The 7,069-nt window shown below is 41.4% G+C and overlaps 1 pseudogene; it reads left to right on the forward strand.

Moving 5' to 3' along the window:
* The first annotated feature begins 333 nt into the window (after window positions 1-333).
* Window positions 334-7,032, forward strand: LOC109952423 (dimethylaniline monooxygenase [N-oxide-forming] 5-like; annotated as a pseudogene).
* Window positions 7,033-7,069: the final 37 nt, after the last annotated feature.

The raw sequence follows: 7,069 nt of genomic DNA on the forward strand, positions 1-7,069 counted from the left end.
TGAAAACACTTCTCACCTGGCGGGTAACAGCCTCGCTTTCATGCTAAGAGAGTCTAAGTACACTCCCAGGTAGACGACTGTCTGGGTGGGCACTGCAGAGCTCTTGTCCAGTTATTACAAAAACCAGCTGTGTCAAGCGCTGCACCAGCCCCCTGTGTGAAAACCTGCTTGAGGTCTGGGGCACATCATCAGAATCAGATCGTCAAATAAAAGAGGACTCTGATTCCTGTTCTATGGGTGCCACTGTAATGAGATAATCAGTGTTATTCTGTCAGTGTCATAATGTTATGGTTGTTATGGCCTCTATCTCATATGATAGTTTCCATCACTGCTACAGTAGTCCTGCTTCCTACCAAGCATGGTTCAGAAGGTGGCAGTGATCGGTGCGGGTCCTTCTGGACTGACCAGCATCAAGGCCTGTTTGGATGAAGGTCTGGAGCCCACCTGCTTTGAGAGCAGCAATGACATTGGAGGTCTTTGGAGATTTAAGGTGAGGGACAAAACTTTTTCATAAACATTTGTAAGCTCATATTTTTACTTCATCTATATCATGCACAGCAATCTCGGGTTCTTAGTGTGTTAGTAATGTTATACTGTGGAGATATAAGTGAAGTTGAGCTCAGTGATTCTTTCAGGAGGATTGTTACCAAATTATCCATGTTATTTGTCATAGTAATACATTTGCATATAGTGTGTAGAATAATTGTTGGCAATAATATTTAGTGAAAAGATGAGAACTTAAGAGTGAGACACAAACAAACTGGGATTTTTTCCCTAGTAAAATAGATATAAAATCACAGGCTTTTAATGGTAAACTTCCCCTTGAGACTTTGAGCAATCAAAAATCTGCTAAAGCTGTTTATCTTGTAGCACTGCTGAGTCATAATCTGGATCAGATGATGTGAAATGATATAATTTTGGGATGACTAGTGAATTTCTTACATACCTACCTTTTACTTATATACTCTGACCCTCCACCAGAGTGCCTCCACTGTGAACAATGTTACAGGGTAAATGTACGATTCCTTTATAATGTACTTGTAGCAGTTTGGTTTTAGGCAAAACAGAAAAGTGAAATGTGTCTGTCACTGTCATCCTTAGGAGAAGCCAGAGCCTGGACAAGCCAACATCTATCAGTCTGTGGTCATCAACAGCTCCAAAGAGATGATGTCTTTCAGCGACTTCCCTCCTCCAGCTGAGCTCCCCAACAACATGCACCACTCTGAGGTGCTGCTGTATCTGTGTCTTTACACTCAAGCCTTCAAACTGCGGCAACACATACAGTTCAAGGTTAGTGGCCTTCAGGTTCATTTGTAAAGCTACTAGTATTATCAGTTAAATTTCTAAGTGCAGCAGAAAGGAGATATACAGTGGCAAGAAAAAGTATGTGGACCTTTTGGAATTTCATGGATTTCTTGTTATGATTTAGTCCCCCTCACCAGGAGGGTGAGGGAGGACTGAGGTAGGACTCAAGTTTGTAGACCCAGGTGCTAGTAGAAAAAAATAGAGGTTTAATGGAAAAAACACAAACAAGGTAACAGAGTCAACGTCTGTAGCATAATCAGGCTGGGCAGTACAAAAACAGGGTAGGGCAGAGTTGGCTGAGGAGCAGATGAGTAGACAGGGTAACGGCAGGAACCAGGAGAGTCAGAGGACCAGAACGGACAGGTGAGTAGACAGAATAACCAGGAGGACTAGCAAACATATGCAGGGAAGCAGAGTAGCGAACGAAAAAAAAGAAATCAACTTACGCATGGCTACACACGTGAGAACATACCAAAGAAATCCACAGCACGGGAACTGTCAGCGTGGACATCAAAATGACGTACGACACATACCACGAATATAGGTATATCTACAGGTATTTAGGTATAATGCTCCGGCGACGATGGAGTGTCTGCCAGAGGTTTAAATAAGGAGCAAAATATTACAGTAATGCGCCCCAGCTGTGCGCGACAACCCACAAGTCACTAATTACAGAAAGCGACACAACTGAGGCACTGATCCCGCTAAAAGAGCGAGCAGGAGAGAGAAAGGCAGAAGAGAGGAAGGTCGCGCCGAGCGCACCTCACATTTCTGCATTAATTTGTCATAAAATGTGATCTGATCTTCATCTAAGTCAAGAGTACTGACGAATATAATGTGCCTAATATAACAACACAAAAAATATTCTGATCTTTCATGACTTTATTGAGAACAACAATAAAAACCTCATAGTGCTAGTAGAAAAAGTATGTGAATCCTTGAGTTAATGACCTCAAAAAAGCTTATTGGAGTCGTGTTAAGAAAATGAGTTTGGAGGTGTGGACTAGAGCTACATTGTCTGATAAAAACTACTCAAACCTTCTGAGTTTGCTCCACACAAGAAGAATATTCTTATGTGATCCATGCCTCACCAAAAACAGCTTTCAGAAGATTTATGATCAAGAATTGTTGATTTATATAAAGCTGGAAAGGGTTATAAAGTTATTTCAAAGACTTGAAAAATTCACCAGTCTACAGTTAGGCAAACGATCTACAAATGGAGACACTTTGGGACTGTGGCTACTCTACCAAGAAGTGGGCACCCAGTCAAAGTGACTCCAAGAGCACAACGAAGACTCATCAATGAGTTAAAGAAACAACCTCAAGTGACAGCCAAAGATTTGAAGGCATCATTGGAACTGGATAACATCTATGTTCATGAGTCTACAGTATGTAAAACACTGAACAAGCAGGGTGTCTATGGCAGGACACCACAAAGAAAGCCGCTGCTTACTAAAAAGAACATTTCTGTACATCTGAAGTTTGCAAAAGAGCACGTTGACACTAGGATTGAACTATTTGGAAAGAACACACAGCACTACATCTGGCGTGAAAAGGGCACTGCATATCATCATGAAAACATCATCCCAACTGTAAAGTATGGTGGAGGAAACATTATGATTTGGGCCTGCTTTGCTGCATCAGGGCCTGGCCAAAATCCACCTTTTGGAGTGGCCAAGTCAGAGCCCAGACCTCAACCCAATAGAGATACTATGGAATGACTTGAAGAGAGCCATACACAGGAGATGTCCAAAAAATATGACGGAGCTAAAGCAGTTCTACGGGAAGAATGGGCTAAAATTCCTCCTGAACGATGTGCAGGTCTGATCCACAGCTACAGGAAGCGCCTGGATGAGGTTATTGCTGCCAAGGGGGGGTCAACCAGTTATTAATTCCAGGGGTTCACATATTTTTTCCACTACCATTTTGAATGAGTGTCTTCAATAAAGACATGAAAGATCAGAATTTTTTTTTGTGTTATAGGCACATTATATTTGTCAGTACTCTTGACTTAGATGAAGATCAGATCACATTTTATGACAAATTAATGCAGAAAACCATGAAATTCCAAAAGGTTCACATACTTTTTCTTGCCACTTTAGATGAAATTCTATGTTCTGTTTCACAGTCCATCATCCAAATATTCATGGAAGGTTTTTATTTCCAAATGATGTTGAAAGTTAATTTTGATAAGTAAAATACATATGTAAACCATAATATAGGAGGTAATATCAGCTATTGGCAATTGTAGAATATTTTTTTTAAAATTCATAATGCAAATTTTAGCTGTAAATGTGACTATAGATCAAAGTTGCAAGGCTTGAATTCTAAGTTTTTTTTAATGTCATGCATGTTAGATGCACTGCAGGATATTCAATGCCCAAGGTGTGTGCATGTTATTGTGTGTGTTTCAGACGACCGTGGTCAGTGTGAGGCAGAGACCGGATTTTACAGCAACAGGCCAGTGGGAGGTGGAGACAGAGAGGAGAGAGAACCAGAGGGACACTCATGTTTTTGATGCAGTCATAGTTTGTACTGGACACTTCACCCAGCCTCACCTGCCCCTCAGAGACTTTCCAGGTACCAGAAATCATAATATACAGCATTTCATTTAAACTTTACAAGAAACATGGTTACTATTTTTGTTGTCTTTTTCCACAAAAATCCACTCAGTGCACACTAATCAGGCTACAATAAAATGTTGAATAATAGACATATTATTACAGCACACTTTTTTTCTTTCTCTTATTTCAATTCAGGTATTGAGAGCTTTGAAGGCAGATATTTCCATAGCTGAGAATATAGAAATGCTGAGGGTCTGCAGGGGAAGAGAGTGGTGGTGATTGGAATTGGAAATTCTGGAGGTGATATTGCTGTGGATATCAGCAGAGTTGCTGAGAGGGTACACAACTAAATTAGATTTCTCTACTCTTGTGTCCGTTTCAAATAGAGCAATGCTGTTTATTAGCTAATAACCTTTGTTTGTTACTGTATTCTTAAACAATCTTTGACATAAATCCTCACTCTCTGTGTGCTGACCTGACCTGCAGGTGTATCTCAGTACCAGGAGTGGAGCCTGGGTTGTCCATCGTGTGGGAAAGCGAGGGTTCCCACGTGACCTTAATGGGCGTTCTCGAATGCATATGATAATGCTGAAACTTTTTCCCTCATGGATTAACAGAATATTGGAGAAGAAGCTAAATGAAGAATTTGACCACAGACTATATGGCCTGAAGCCAAAGCATGGGTAAAAAGATAATTCAGATAAACATCTTTAATTCATGTGGTCAGCTTTTCAGTGATTATTTTCAAGGGCGTGATATAAAGGTTGTATCCTGACCAACAGTGCCTTTGGGCTCTAACTTGATTTCACCACACAACATGGAAGTGAAGAAGAGCAAACAACACTTTGATTTTGCTGTTTGTACAGCCTTACCAGTAGCGGTGTCACCATTTAAAGTTAATCTTGCGGGTGATGTTCTTTTGGCAGTTTTTTTGCACAGATCCCTGTAGTGAATGATGACCTGCCAGCTCGGATCATCTCAGGTCGTGTTCAGGTGAAACCAAATGTAATGGAGTTCCGTGGGTCCAGCGTGGTCTTTGTCGATGGGAGCGGTATTGACAAGGTGTGTACCGGTACATTTCTTGGACTGCAGATCAATACACACAACATGTGCCTAAACCATGCCAGAAATTGTGGATTAAGTGTGAAATAAATGGCACCATCTCTTTTGGACTCTTCCTCCTCTTTTGTTGCTACAAATCATGATCATGGATTGAAGTCCTTTATTTGGTTACAAAAATGAAATAAGTGCTCATATTCATCAGGTCATTTACTTTTATCTGCACCATACAGGTGGATGTAGTGGTTTTTGCCACAGGGTACAACTACAGCTTCCCCTTCCTGCCATCAGCTCTGCAGATTAAATGTGGTTACAGGCTGTGTCTCTACAAACACGTGTTCCCTCCTGCACTGACTCAGCCCACACTCGCAGTAGTGGGCTTCATCCATGCCTTAGGGTCAATCAACCCACTCGCTGAGATGCAGGCTCGCTGGGTTACAAGAGTCTTTAAAGGTAAAGTACAACAGAGAAGCCAAGAATTTTAGTCTTACATTTATGCAGACTGAGAAGATGCCAAAGACTTTCATCAATAAACAGAGACATTTAACTTTTTGTGGTATTAAGGTGTATTAATAGAAAATTATAATATAGGGAAACTTTGGTATGAGCCGTGAACCACTTTTGCATACTGTAGCTGTACCATTATAAAACAATATGAGTTAGTCGTTTCAGTAGTGATGTAACAGTGCTCCCTGCGATGGATTGGCGACCTGTCCAGGGTGTACCCCGCCGGCGGGGATTGCCCCCCCGTGACCCCGTTCAGGGACTAAGCGGTAGAAAATGAATGAATGTAACAATGCTGTACATAAAACTTATAATCATCACACATCAGTAGCTACAGAGGCTACATAGCGCCACAGCTGTGCCAAGTTCCCACAGTATATATAACGTCTTTCTTCTGTAGGTTTCCTCTTTGTTTTAATATGACAATTTTTCTAATGCAGGCTTAACAACCCTGCCCTCAGACAAGAGCATGCTGGAGGAAATTGAGAAAGACAGTGCAACAATGCATCAGAGGTAGGAAATAAACCAGAGATGGCACCACAAAGCTCTATCTTCTGATCAATTGTTGACATGTGCTCCATGGAGTCTGGGACCACTGGCGTGCTGTGTTTTGGGCTCTGATAATTGGAAGAGCTTTAATCTGATATTTTCTAGGTTGAACTGGCATTGGAAAGTCTTTGGAAGACATTTCACTCCATATTTTATGAAATTTGACCAAAAGGTATCATAATGTTGACATTTCTAAAATTCAGAAGTTCATCTCTCTCATTTTTGTTTCTCAACAATTGCATCTTAAATTTTTCTTCAGTTTTATTAAATTGCAGACTTCTTTTATGTGACTTCTTGTAACTGTGTTTTGCTAGGTGTTACATGGTAAGAAACTGTTTTGCTTGTTTGTTTCAATTTGTTAGGTTTGCCTGCTCAGACCGTAACCCCCTACAGGTGGACTACATCCCTTACATGGACTCTCTAGCAAAGCTGGTGGGAGTCCGACCAAACATACCGTGGCTCTTTTTGAAGGACACCAGACTTGTGCTGCAGGTTTTTATGGGCCCCTGTACTCCATATCAGTACCGTCTGACTGGACCGGGTTGTTGGGCTGGAGCCCGTCAAGCCATTCTCACCCAGTGGGAGAGGGTGATTCAGCCGTTCAGGACCAGAGTGGTACCAGAACCAGAGAGCAGACCCTCTTCTAGGCTGAGCACCATAGTGATTTTCTTAGGTTCGTCCCTGCTGTGGTGCTTCTGCTACAAGAATTATCCTTCCTTTTTCTTCTCTCCTCCCTCATTCTTCAGATTTCCTCAGTAAGCTACACAGTTATGTGCATACAGACAGGTGAGGTGCTGGACTACCATGTGCCACCAGAACAACTTGAGTGCACCTTGGCTTGGACTATACAAGTCTCTGAACTCTGCTGGAGGGATGAACACCATTATTTCAAAAGATATTCCCTCAGATGTTTTGATGACGGTGGTGGAGATGCTGACTAACACATCAGTCCAAAATTTCACATAGAGTACATTACATTAAAAGATTCTTGCTTTGTCACGCTAAAATAAAAGAAAGTAATCCACAGACATGTCCAAGTGCCATTGTGAACTCTAAGACCCTCTTTAACTGTAATTGAAAAACCTTTA

Source organism: Monopterus albus, unplaced genomic scaffold (assembly GCF_001952655.1).
Source record: "Monopterus albus unplaced genomic scaffold, M_albus_1.0 scaffold459.1, whole genome shotgun sequence".
Classification (NCBI taxonomy): Eukaryota; Metazoa; Chordata; class Actinopteri; order Synbranchiformes; family Synbranchidae; genus Monopterus; species Monopterus albus.